The sequence below is a fragment of the Chlamydotis macqueenii genome, chromosome 1 (genome assembly GCF_036417535.1).
Source record: "Chlamydotis macqueenii isolate bChlMac1 chromosome 1, bChlMac1.mat, whole genome shotgun sequence".
Classification (NCBI taxonomy): Eukaryota; Metazoa; Chordata; class Aves; order Otidiformes; family Otididae; genus Chlamydotis; species Chlamydotis macqueenii.
In genome coordinates, this window is record NC_141556.1 from 75,968,709 (window position 1) to 75,983,264 (window position 14,556).

Here is a 14,556-nt window from a genome sequence, read left to right on the forward strand (position 1 = left end):
AAGTGGACATTAACATTGTAATTGATTTATACTAGCAAAAACTGAGCGCAAACTTGACTCTGCAACAATTGGTAAGATTCTTTGCTTCTGGCTTCAGCATGGCCAAGAATAATATGAAGAATAATTGCAAGGTGACTGTTAAAACCAAAGTTCAAAGTAGAAAAATGGGCTGGTTATAAATCCTCTCTACAGACAGGCTGTATTTTTTTTCTGTTCTTTCTCTGCAGTTAATATTGGATAGATGTATGAATCAATGTATATTTAATTCACATAGGCTGCAGATGAGATCATCATAGCAGAACTGGCTTTGTTGCTTGTAGAGAGGGTAATGCATCTCTTAATGAGATCAAACTTTCTAAATGTTGTAGCTTTTCAGGAACCGATAAATCTAAGTTATGTACAGCTGCTGATAGCTAAGAAGAGGAAAAAAAAAAAAAGGCAGCAATGCTCACATACTGCACTCAAGGTTAGTGCCACATGGAGAGTTAATCACATGGAGAACAAGTTATTCAAAAACAGCATTTTGGCAAGATGTTTGGGTCAAAACAATGAAACTACTTCACATCTCACATAATTTATTTAATAGATAAAAATAACAGCAAAAGGTTCTTCAGTATTTCTACTGAGGATGCAGTGTGTTTCTGCAATCTCAGGGAATTATATATTTGAATAGTTTTTAAATTGCATTTCAGCAACTTGGTGGAAATACAAATCCTATTCTAGCTAAGATATGCAGATGTACACATTTTAAAATTGATATGAAAGTTTTTGCAAAAGGGGTACATTATTGTAGAGTCTTAATGATGTTTATTATCATAACTCCCTTTCATGATGGCTAAATTTAATAACTGGTTAAAAACCTGCAGTCCTTGGTAGCTGTTCAGGAGGAGTTCTACACAATAAGATGTTAATTTTGAGCTTTAATTTTGAAATAGTGGCCTAAAATTGATTATACATGTTTGATTTTGAGCTGGAAATAGTATAACAAATAATTGGTTTTAAACAAATGCTTTAAAAATACCTGCTGTGTATGAAAGGATGCTATTTTTTTTTTTTAATTATGTAGCATTTTCCTGCAGAAGGATCCCTGCTTTACTGATACTACTAATGATGTGATAACGCTGTGCAGTAATGTCTTGAGAAAGTCCAGGGCTGGTTCTGAACAGGCCGTATATGGCACAGTACGGCACCATCAGCACACCAGTAAATCCTAGCAATGATCTGGTGGTGATGGCAAAGCCTGTAGGACCCACCTAATTGGGTTGTCTTCCACCATCTAGCTCCAGATCCAGCTTAGGTATCTCTATGCAGCACTGCTCAGTATGGTGTAAATACAGCCTAAAAGCTTAATCTCGCAGATATTTTAATGTAAGTAGCTTTATTCACTTGACTAGCTCTGTTTAGAATTAGCCACATCTTTCGGTAAGTATTTCCACTTGGAGTGTACAAGGTAGAATTAAACTCCAGAGATTAAATTGCTTTTTTTCGTTGGTGGTTAAGTGAAAGCTTGTGACAGCACAGTAATTTTGCACTGCAAGTAAAAAAGAGAGAAAATAAGAAAAGCAGGTGGACCCATAGACAAAAAAAAAATCAAACCACACTTTTTAGTAAAGGTTGACAGCATCAAAATTATATTGAGATATTTGTAAAATTGTAGTCAAATAGAAGTGATGTGTGTCTCAGTTTTAAACCTAATTAGATTTTAGTGCAACAATTTCAGTCAAAATATTTCTCAAAGAAATGAAAAGGATCATTAACACTAGCAAAGGTATTAACAGCATTTGCTTGAGAATATATTTCAATAAACACTAAGAAATTTCTGCATCAGAGACAGCGTTCTAGGGTTGAAGGGGCATTTGTTGAAACTTCAGGACGAATGTTAACGACAGGCTGAGCAGAGCTTCTACTGTGGAAATAGGAAACTTGGCTGAAGAGCAAAGCCAGGATAAACATGGGAATTCAGCCATCGTTTAGCTTAAGCAAAGCCAAACAGAAATAGCTGCAAACTTTACTAAGCAGATGTGACTTCCCTGTTGTAAACTCAGGATACCACTTCCAGATTTTTAACTTTGCCTATCGGTTCTCAATGTTACAGCTATTCTCATGATTGCTGTGTGTTTCTAGCAATTAACTTAACTTTCCTAAAGCCTATAAACTGAAATGAAAACATTTTCCAGTCCTGCCTGTTGAGATTTGGACCACTGTACAGGAATAAGGGAAAGACTCATGGGGCCGGAAGGAGACTGAGGAAGGCAGCACACTATGGTTCGCAAGAATGAATGAGTCTCTCCTGAAGTGACCGCATTACTGGTAATCTAGCTCAAGATGAAAACTGATCATTCACTGCTGAACTTGGGTTTTTTTCCAAATAGATGAGATCTTTACATACACCTGAATCATAAGGAAAATGAAGAGTAATTATGAGTTGAGATTTGAGTCACCCAGCTGGCCTTTCTACATTTCTCCCCTTAAGCCTTTCTGTGGAAAAGGAGTGAGGTTAGTGCTCTCACTTGGCTTGTACTTACGGAGTGAGGTGCCATCTCTGACCGCACTTCATAAGAAGTGAAGGCCTAACCTTCTCGTGCCTTTTCAAAAATATTTGATCTTCACTGACTTGCACATACCCATGTTTTTCCTATATATAATAAGTCTTGATGGAAAGACAAGTGCAAATTAAAACAGTGCCATACTCAACAAGACTGACACTTTCACGTTTGAGTGTTACGTGGTACCCCCGATCTCACTGTATGGCGTAACAGAGCTAACTCAGAGCTGTTTCTCACCTCATCTGCCTTCTGCAATAAGGAGGATTCAAATGGGTTTTTACCTAGTCTTCATAATGAGAAACCTGCAGGGAGACTAACTTAATCTACCAAATCTCATTATCTGGGTTTTCACTTGAGGTTATTCATCAGTACTGTGGCAGGATTACATGACTTAAATAAGTTTAATGCTGAGCAGAGGAATTGGATCATTGGATCTCAAACCCTGCTGTGATAGCACAGGTGTTACTGCTGTTTGGAGCTCACCAACATCTATTGCTGTGGGGTTTTTACCTGTAGTTTTGGAAAGGGAGGCTTTTTTCTTAATCTTTTACTAATGCTAAAATAACCTGGATTAATAATGTTACCAATTAAATTTCTCTGCACCAAGGACTGCCACAAAGTAGAATAAAAATACTTAGCATAGGGATTTGTAGGTGTAGGTTTGTGTACCGTGCAAGTTCAAACATTGCTACCTGAACCTAGCTGTTAGTCTTTTTACAGAAGTAGAAACATGGATATAGACATCAAATACCAAGGCTGCGCTAAAAGATCCAAGTCCATAGATTGTCCGATGCCGGTGCTATCTCTCCACACACCTCAACTTGGATGCAGAGATATTTCATCAGCCTGAGAGGATGCACCAAATTCACTTTAGGTTTCCCTGGTTGCTTTGCCAAGTCTGCAAACCCAGGTTATAATGTGGCACCAGTTGTGACTGTATTTGTTTTGTAGTACGTAAATGCTTATGCCTCAGATACTGGGATGGCCCTACTCAACGGTTTCGATCCTCGTGAATTTAGTAGATTTGCAGTTTGTAGTCAAAAGGTACTGTGCAGATGAGAGATGTTTGTAATTCTCAGTTCTGAGAGCCTCCAGATAAAGGGTGATGCCCACAATGGGGGTTTATGACAGCAGGCAGGAACAGAAAATGCTGAGTTGAGACAAAACAAACTGGGTAAACTGTTTGGTCCATGATTCCTCAGCTCTTTATTTCAAAACAAGTAAAAAACCTACTTGTTATTTTCATTGACATGATAAGGTTGAGACCATCAGCTGTGCAAAACTATATTGCTCATAAAATCCCATGCTTTTTGGGGAAGGGCACAAGTGAACCACCCTGACTGATTGCAGTAGCTTTGCTTCTTGGCAATGGCTGGGCAGGTGGATGAACTCCAGTGCTTTAACATCAGTACGTACAACTTCATTTGCCCTTGTCCTGGTTCTGGCTAGGATAGAGTTAATTTTCACCTGAGCTGGAAGAGGAACTGGAGCTGGTGGTCCCTGTGGCTTGGGGACACAGCTGGGATAGTTTACTACTTAGCCAACAGCTGGGATAGTTTACCCAAATTGGCCAAAGGGCTGTTGCATCCCATGTGACATCATGCTCAGTGCAAGAGTGAGGAGGGTGCTGAGGGGAGCCTCCTGCTATGTGGGAGGAAGCTGGGCATCAGGATCTGCTGTGAGCTATTGTACTGTAAATTACGTGCCTCAGTATTTTCTGTAATTAGTTTTGTTTGTTTGTTTTTTTTTCCATCTCTGTTTTATTTTCTTCTGTTATTCTCTTAATTTTTTTTTTTTTAATCTCAACCCATGAGTTTTGCCTTCTTTTCTTTACCAATTCTCCTCCCTGTCCCACTTGAGGATTGGGGGAGTGAGCGAGAGACTGCGTAGCTTGGTTCTGAGCTGGGCTAAACTACAACAGCCCTCATAACAGCTACTGAGTTTTTCCTCAACCTCACAGGGAGCTAGGGCAGGCTTTTTAGACACACTCAAGATTGCATTCAAAGACGTGTATTGATGCAGAATTTTTTCTAAACCTATTAAAGAGAAGGAAAATAGGAGGGAGCTTCCACAACTATTTTTATTCTACCTTACATCACATATACAAGGGTACAGAGTTCAACAGTCATGCATTTTAAACAACTTGCCTGGAGTTTGGGGTATCTGTGTCTAGTTTTGCTGCTTTGCTACAGGCAAACCTGTGTGACCTTTGGACTTCACTTAATACCATTGTCTCTGCTTCCCACCTGTGAAAACAAGGCTCAAAGTACTCCATACTTCAAAGGCCTTTTTTAGAGAATAATTGCTTTACTGTTACGAGAAGAACAATCATAAAGTGCACAAGGCAGAGGGACATCACGTGTTAGTGATACTCTGCTAGTTTTCATGGGAAGGAAGCACATATGGAGAGTTAATAATTGCCAAAGGTAATTATTGTCAAGCTAAGGCTGCATTTCTGAACAATACATAGAGTAGACAGCTAATACCGTACCAGTATAAAGAAATCAATGTCGTGGCTTGTCTTGTAGCTCAGGGATGGACTGAAAGTTCTTGCCAATTTGTTAATGAAAGAGTATACCATTAGGTTAAAACCAAGAAGAGGATTATCAGAGAACACTGGAGTGGCCGGACTTCAAGACCCTGAGAAGTCTGTTGTCTCCTGTTGTTGACTCTCCTTGCCTGATGAGGAACGCTGCAACCTTTAAGTAATCATTTCGTCGGTAGCTCTTCTTAAAAAGCAGAACAAGCATGATGAACCAAACTTGAGTAGCATATGAGAAGCTGCACTTGCAAGCAGCGACATCATTTTTCAGCTTAATTAATTAAAGTTTAATCAATAGCTGGGACACAGCTGTTGACTAGAAAACCAGCATATGGAGCTGATCTGTGATTGTCTGAAGAAAATAAGAACTTGTGAGCACATTAGCGTTATGATTCTGTTATGGCAACTGCTGTTTATGTTTAAATCTTGCCAGGTTGACAGTAAGTCTGAGTTCTTACTGTGACTTGACTTTTTAAGGTTTTGGAGAAAATGGCATGTGAAGATGAGCTTTGTGCTAAAAGTGAATTGGGTGCTGTGCTGCTATCTATAGTATTTCCTGTCTCACAATAGCCCATCCAGCTGTCTTCTCTATAGCTGAATATTCAGCCCTAAGTAATGATGCACAGACAACGTAATTCTGCAACGCAGCACAGTGCCGATGGCAGCTGTAGATTTGCTATCCCCACACATGAATACAGACTACAGAGGCTGTAGCGTCTCCCTGAAAAGAATTGTGCGGCCAAAACATGCTGCTTGGGAATGACAGATTTACCTGGGGGATTGCTGGGTTTGTACTTGGAATTCTTCCCTTAGTGATTTTTAGCGCACGTTCCCTGTAGCATGCAGAGTGTAAGCTGATGTGACTCTCTAACACTGAGAGAGCTTTGAAATCTCTAACAGAAAGCTGTGTGTAGAAGTACCTGAATCTACACCCTTCTCCATCAGATGTGCTAGCCTCTATTTTGCGCCTGACCCTGATGATCCATTCTTCATCATCAGATATTACTGCCGAGTCAACTACTTTGAGATAGATCTAAGATATAAAAAAAATCCCACCTTTAGTTAAATGAGATTCCCAAAGCCAGGACTCGCAGTGACTTGTTTACTGCCAGTTACTGAGGTGAGCAGTGCTGTCACTGAAAGAATCACCCAGAACATTCTCATCACAGAGACAGCACTCAGATTAGAAGAACCATTTAGGTTTCTCTGAAATTCAGCAAAATGTTGGTCCCGATTACTAGAAAGCAGATGGGAACAGAAGATTCACCATTTTGTGTACATAGCAGAGGCTCAGAATGTGCAAGGAACTCCAGTGGCACAAGGGGGGAATTCTCCCTGGGTACTATGCCTGCTTTCTAGCTTGCATAGCCACACAAAATCGTGGCAATGGTACTGTCTTTCTCAGCATCTGACCTAAGATGTCACCATGGGGTATCTTTGATTTAACTGACAGATATGGACAGTCACAGAGCCGCGTAGGTCCCCTGTGCACCCACTGGTGCACATACAGCAGAACAAGTTATTCCAAACGTTTGTGCTAGCTTAGGTTCAGAAACATCCCCTCCAGATCTGCCTGCTCTGGCGGGTAATGCTTTGCTTTAAATATCATTCTGTGCTGTTTTGACATTTCCCCCTCCTTGCAAGCTACAAAAGTTGCCTAAAAAGCTGGAAGGGCTTTTTTCATGAAGTGGGAGCATTCAAGCAAATAGGCAGATCTGCTGCAGGGCACTGGGAAATAAACGATACCAACCCTCACTGAATATAGTCCAGATGCAAATTTCAGCTATCAAAGAGATGCACTTGCTTCTCCTGCGCCATCAGAGTATACACCTCACAAAGACAGAGGCAAAGCTCTGTGATGTCCTGTGGTGATATGATATGTTCTTGCCTCCAGAAGCTGCTTATGTAGTTTCAAACAAAAGGCAAGCTATCTGCAACAGGTTATAGCAAGGGATGAAGGAGAAAGACAAGGGGAAGGTGACTGGAGATTGCCGTTGTGTCTCATGGCATCTCTTCTTGGTGAGGATTTGTGTTCAAAATGACACCATCCTTGCCTCCTCAGTCCTCCTCTTTATACTGCCCTGCTGGGACAGCCACTGCCCCCCGGCCCAGGCATGATGCGGTACAGTGGGTTGCAAGAGAAAACATTTCCCAGGCTACCTCCTCTCGTTCTCATGCTTCCCATAGCAATAGGCTATGGCATCTCATTCAGCCACTTTCACCATAATACTTTATTGATGCTGGAAGTTCATTATTTACAGACATTCTTTCCCCCTGTGAAACTCCAAAAGCTATCGGCCGGCCTGCACAATGCTCGGGCTAGCTGCTTCGCCACCGAAAGCAAACTCCAGGTTAAATCAGTCTTGACATCTGAGGCAGAAGAGGGCATGGGAGCTCTGAGCAAAGCGAGGACTTGCTTCCGACACCCTTTTTTGGAAATGCCATGGCTACATGCGGGTTGAATAAGACAAATATTTTTGAAACTGCCTGAAACTCATTTTGGCTGAAGTCACTGGGGACCCATGTCAGTCTCCCAGTTCTCCTTTGATGTGTGTCTCCCAGTTAATGCAGGAGCAATCAGCTGCATAATTTTTATGAAAAGCAGGAGTGCAGTTTGGCGTAACATCCTTCTATGTGTAAAATAAGACATGTTTAATTTAAATATACCACCACATACTTAATGCAGCTTTGGTAGCTGACAGCCCAAACTGATTACCGTAGCCGACAGGGATCCTGTGGGCTGGATGATGATAGAGGACATGAAAGGCCTGTGATTTTTAAGTCTTTTTTTTTCCATCATACTTTATCATTAGAAATGCAGCACAGTTTCTGCCCTGCGTTACTGAAATGCTCTCCGTGATCATCTGTGCTGGGGGTGGGGATGGGAGGCTCCATTGAGGTTTGAAAAATTTTGCACTAACTTTCTTGTAATTTTTGTTTGTTAGCAGGACTTCATGACGAAATGCCAAACAATGTCCTTCCAGCACACAGGGTGGGGTGGATACTTGGTGCTGGGCTGGGGGACTGGAGAGCAGAGCTGCGGGTTTCTGCTGCTGATTTCCAAGCTTGGCAAAAGACTTGCCTAAGTTGCTCGCTTTTGCTCAGCCTTATCTGTAAGGTGGCAGCAAGATTGCCCTGAGGGAAAGGTGCTGTGGCCCAGGTAACACAAAACCCTGCCCCAGGGTAAGTGCCTGGAGCAGAGCTTAGGTAGACCATGGGCCCCGAAACAGCTGCCCACCGAGACCTCTCTCAACCCTGTTCAAAACCACTCACAATACAGCTGCCTCGCTTTATTCAGCCTGCTGATGCCATCTCAGCACCCATGAGAGGGGGCACAGGGGAGGAGGGTGGCCATGGTGGTGTGTCCCCAGCCAGCCCAGATGGCAGCAGATGCCTGTCGATCTCCGGGACAGCAGGCATGCCAGCCCACAGCTGAAGAAAGGAGACTGGCCCGGACGTGGGCCTGGGCATCTGCAGGGGAGGTGGCAAAGAAGAGCTTGTTAAACCGCCATCATCTGCTGAATCATAGTGGCTGAGAGGTGTCCCTAAGCCACACTTTTGCCATGAGCTTGCTCCAGTGGGTTGGCAGGACCCGTGCCCCAGCCACACACAGCCAAACCTCCTGCCCTGGGTGCACTAGCAGGCCTCATCCACCCCAACGCCTTTCTCCAGGCCCCACAGCCCAGGGCACCGTTTTGGCACCATCCTCAGCCTCGGCCATGCCTCTGCCCAGCCCCGTCCCTTGGGGCTGGGGCAGGTGTCAGGAACTTTCAGCTACTCTTTAAATTCACTTTCCGGCTTGCTTGAGTGGAAAGATTTGCTTTGTTTATTTGGTGGAGGTTTGTCCGGCGTGGCGGTCAGCTAGCCCCTTGAGGCTGGGTGGGCAGGGAAGTGGTGCGGCAGGCCTGAGCCACTGCCGTGCATCGCTGACGGAGCGTTTCATTAATTTACTCTCTGCCGTCCTGGCTCCAGGGGATGTGACTATGCCGTAAGACCCATTCTCCATCTCTCCAAGGGGTCGCCTGCTGCTGCAGTGAATATAATGCTGTGAATTCAGTGCATCATTCAGAAACATCTTTTAAGAGTGTACGTATAGCATATTTATTTCATATATATCATTCTCCCCTATCAAAGATACTATTGCTTACATATGTATGAGTCCTGAGACTAAAAATAAGCTTGGGCTTTAGGAAGTAAGCAAAGAGGAGCCAGCCTGAAGCCAGCCTGCCCACTCCAGCGCACAGCTAATCCAGCAAAGCCTGGGCCAAAGGAAGCAAAGAAAAATATGTACCCACCTCATGCAGGAATGAAAAAACAGAGAATTTAGGTGGCCGTGTTTGGTGTTTTACTCCTGAAATGCCCATGTGTAGGGGTTGGAAGTCCACTGCGGCCTGGGTGAGTGCCTACACGCTTGTCCTCTGGCTTGGTTCGTGGCTCGCTTCTCAGTGTACACATACTCTTCAAAAACACTCTCTCCTTCAGTATTTTTAACTAACCATGCAGAACATTACAAGCATGCTGTCCACAGAAGAAATAATGCAAAGCTCATCACTGTATATTTTTCATCAAAACATAACTGATTTAGAAGGATCATTTGCAGCTGGTGAATTGAAGTGCTTGCCGCTGATCACAGAGTCCCTCAAAACATAAGCAAGAAGAGAGGTACTGCTTTTATTCACAGCTTAGCGAGGAACACAAGCTTTCTGGTGTTTAGTTCCCAGTTAGTTTCTCGGCTTTGAACTTATTGCTATTTCTGTTTCAGATTATTCAACTTGTTCAGCTCCAATATTCTTTCTGCACATGTAGAAAAATCACTTTTATCAAAAGCTGGTTCAGTTCAGCCAATTCTTGTTCCAGATGTTCAGATGGTAATTCCATCAGTTCAGCAATTTTATGTTCTTTCAAACTTTAACAGCAAATGTTTATGGTTTTCACCTTGAATTTTATTTCATCCATTAAAAAAATATATATATTAAACTTATGTTTTAACACACAGCGTAAGAATTTCACACTTTGTTTTAAATAGACTTATGTCTTAAGTAGGGCATTGAATTATTAATGAATCCAGCTTAAGTATTTACTTATGTATATGTAAAAGTATATGCATATACTTTAAAAGAAAACAAGATTTTTAAGTATTGTGCAATCTAAATTCCTGATTTCCAAAGATCAAGGGGGCCATTTATGGTGGCAAAACACTTGTCAAAAGATAATGGTTACTTCTGACTCCTGTTTTATCTTAAATGTGAGAACATAATTCCTCAGATGCCTAAGATGGATTGAAACTTCTTTTGAATGTTCCTTGCACGTGTTTTGTATACAAATTAAAGATCTCATATTTGAACTTCCTGGCTTTTTTGTTTGAATTTTAAGGCGATTTATGTACAAATACAGCAGTGTTGTATGCAGTTGTACAAGAAGCCATCTAAGAAGGAGAATTGGAGAGTAAGTTATTTGGAAATGCTTAAATAGTTCTTTACTGAACCCAGGATTAGAATAAATAGCCGCAGATGTTATGAAGAAATGACAATAACTTTGGACATTTAAGTTTGAAACTTTCCTTAAGAACCTTTCTAAGATAAAATATTTATTTTTATGAAACAAAGACATTTTTATAGAAAATGGACATAGCTGTTCTCATTAAACCAGTTCTTGGAGGTCTGGATGAAACCCTTAGTGCACTGCAGTCTGTTACCTGAATTAATGGAGCGCTGTCTCTTTAAAGATGTTCTCAGAAGTTTTTGGCACAAAGGCAAAACTGCTACAACAGGACCGCTGATGCAGGATCCCAGCCCTCATGCCTGTGCATTAGCAAATTGTTCATTAATGAGCTGATAGGGCTAGTAAAACCATTTTGCACGATGGCATTTAGCCAATGAGACGTGACAGCCGCAGGTATTTTCATTAAGCCAAGCTGCTAGAGGAGGTGTGCCTTCCATCTTCAGCAAGATTACACTCAGAGTATAATCAATCTAATCTGAGACGTACATTAGTTTATCCACCCTTACGTTGTTTTGTTATGCTCGCCTGCTTGCTACGCCTTGCTTTTTCTTTTGCACGTGTTTAACATTTCATCATTCACAAGGCCACTCACTTCTGCAACCTGTGTTGCATCCAGCCTGTCCATCTTGTTCCTGTGAAGGAGTTGCAGTGGCAGCAGGACACCTAAAATGAATGTAGAAGGTACGGCTCAACAAGACAGAGCGACCCCACAGCCTGGCAGTACTTCCATGCAGTTTGGTTTTGCCACTGTGCATCCATCCCAGCCTTCACCTCCTCGCTTGGTCAGCTCTGCTTTGATCAGGCTAAATGGCGGACTAACATTCATGCATTCCCATGAAATAGCTCAATATTTTAATTCTGATTTTCACATTAATTTGCTTAGCTGCTCTTCTTGGAATATTTCGTTTCATGAAAATCCTAAATATTCAACTCTTTATCCCAAATGCATTGCTCTGTTTCTCTCAAAATGTCAAAATCAACACTTTGTCTAGGATGAAAGTTAAAACATTTAACCAGCTTTAATAGAGACATTGCTGAATAAATGCAATCTGAAAGAGCATTTTGGCATCTAGATTTAAATTGTGTGTGTATTAACTTCAGTAAGATATTCAGACACTTTTGTAATGGGCAGAGGACACTATTTTTCCTATTAACCAGCTGATCATTGACATTCAGTTCGTCCTGCACGTCTTTTGACAAGAATGCCAAAGTGTGATTTTTTTTTTCCCCATTGTCTCATGAATGGTCCTCAAATGGTTTGTTTTAGGTAAAAAAAATGTAAATATTTTCAGTTCTTTAGGCTTAGTGAACTTCTATTTATAAACGGTTCATATCAGCCATACTAACTCAGCTATGACTTTCTCCCCACTTAAACAAAATTCCTTTGTCTCTTCTTCTACTTACCCTTAACACGAATAGACAGGACTCACAAGACATGGAGAACAGAGATAATTTGATGTTTTTTCTAACCTAAAAAATAGGTGTCTTCCCGAAGTGAAAGCTTTATTCTCCTTGTGTAAGCTCTCTGGAGAGAGAGAGAGGGAGACCAAAAACCATAGTAGCTAAATTGATGATCACCACACTGTTGTTCTCCACCTGAGCTATATTTTCCACATTTCTTTCTTCTTTCTTTCAGAATAAAATAATCCCTATTTCACGGTTGGAGCTTGGAGCACGACAAGTATCACGTTGATGGATAAGATAAGACAGCTTGGTCACTATCTGAGTCAGCCCGAAGGTTTTACTTACCACATCTTGTTTCTCTAGAGCAGAAGATTTTAGTAATTTCAAGTGGTTAACTTGCTTAGTGCTTGCCACCTGAAAGCATCCCTTCCCACCCTGCGCATGCCCGGGGTGACTCAGCCTGGGAATCTGGCCTTGTTTCCCACCTCAGTGAGTCACTAGCAAAACGCACTTCCAGAGGAGTCAGTCCAGGAACAAACAAGGTGCGTGTATCTCAGGCTCTGGGAAATGGGAAGCAAATGCAGTTCCGGCTCTCGTCTAGGCCGGATCCTGTCGCCTTCCCCCACGGCCCTCACGGCCCTAGTATTTAAGGAATGTCTGAACCGATGTTGTTTTCCTCTCCTGAAGGCCAGTTAAAGCCCGAGCCTGGAGGCCAGCTGACTGAACTAGCTATGACACTGATTCATTGTGTGATCTGGAGTAAGTCACTACAGTTATGTCTACAGCGTGCCGGCCAGAGATATCTGCGGCTCTGGAGGTGGGGCTGGCATTGCCAGCTGTGGCACAGAGGTACGGGACAGTGCAAATCTGGCTATTCAGCCACTCTCTATGGTGCAAACGCACTGCCTTGCTCAAAGGTTTCCTCAGGAGACTCCGTACAGTGTTACACTTCAAATTGAGATACATCCTTCACCTCTTCATCGCTGGTTTTCTTCACCAGCACTGTGGATGGAGTAACTTCTATGCAATAGTATGCAGTATTTGAGATTCTCTTAAGAAAGATGCTTTATCACTGTACTAGTGCTTTACTTGCTGGAGAGCCCTGCTGAAAGGCTTTTGGGTGTGCCTGGGAGCCTGATTTTAGCAGAACTGTAAAAAGACTGCATTTAGTAGCACCAGCAGTTCTTCCTTACGGTGCAATCTGGAAATTCATGCTGAGAACAAATTGAGCCAAGAGATGATCTTGAGTGAGTGTCTATCTGAGAACTGAGGAAAAAAACCACACATTTCTTCAGGGAATGTGAATGTGAAAGTCATTATGAAAGGAACTAAAGCGTGATAATGCCATGTCTGTATGTAAACAGCGCCAGGCAAACTGGAGCGATACGACTTCAGAATTAGTGGGAAATGAATGGTGAGAGTTATCCCACTGGTTAGGGCACAGAACATAAAGTGTAGGCTGTCATCACTGACCAGGGGTAGTGGTGAGGTTGGATGCAATTAACAGTGTGAGTTGAACAAGGAATGAATTTGGCTGCGTCTAGAAGACAAGTCTCCTTCAGATTTGGCAGATGCTACAAACAAACAGTTTCTGGCAGGGTTTTCAGTAGGCACTGGGAGAAACGCTTACTGCTTGTCATGTCCCGCTGCAGCCACCCTGCCTGCTTTTCTCTGATAACATTTTCCAGTATTTGCCTTGCCTGCTGATCATTGTGCAAGCTGTGTGTGTGATTTCAGTGTAATGTGCTTATTTGGTACATTCCACAGCAAGGTCTATCAGTGAAAGTTGGTGCTGCTACCTATATGCTTGTTTCTGACAAATGTCACACCACAAAGCTGTTGAACACTTTTTCCTGTGTCTGCAGCTTAACACTTTGACTACCCAAAGGGCTTCTCTCTAGCTCTTGATCAAGCAGTCATCTTTACCGAGTATACAGAAAGCAGCTCCAGGGTGTAAGTATAAGAATTATCTGCTGATACAGAAATCGAGAGAATGCTGTGAAAATTGCACGTGCATGAACCTAATGAGTCTTTCAGCTCAGTTAAGGTACACTTACAGCTAAATTAGTGGTGGTAGACCTCCAGGGAGAGAAAAATAATGTTTTGCAGGCCTGCAGAAATTTAAGAATGTAAAACTTTCAAACTGTAATCTCTCTCTTTTCCTGCTTTTAATGACAGCAATCATTCAAAATAATGGGAAGACAAAGCCCATCTGAAACAGTCTTTTCAACAGCTACGCTATTGCCACTGAATGTGCATGGATTCCTTCAGCTGAGCCTCTTGTGATTCCTGCTAATGCCAGCAGGTTTTCTGTTGCTCACATTTTACACAAAACATGCAGCATCTTCTCCTTAGTAATACCATCTTTTATGATTTCCAGATACACACTGACACATCTCTGATGTTCATCTCAGCATTCAGGCTGGAGAATTTCCTGCAGCTCAGCTAATTACTCTGTCACCCTCATGGGTGTGTGAAGTTTTATGGGAAGCTTTCTTACCCACTTGAGAAAGAACTTGAGTTTGCTTTTTCTTGGTCTTCAGGGGCTAATTGCACAAGATT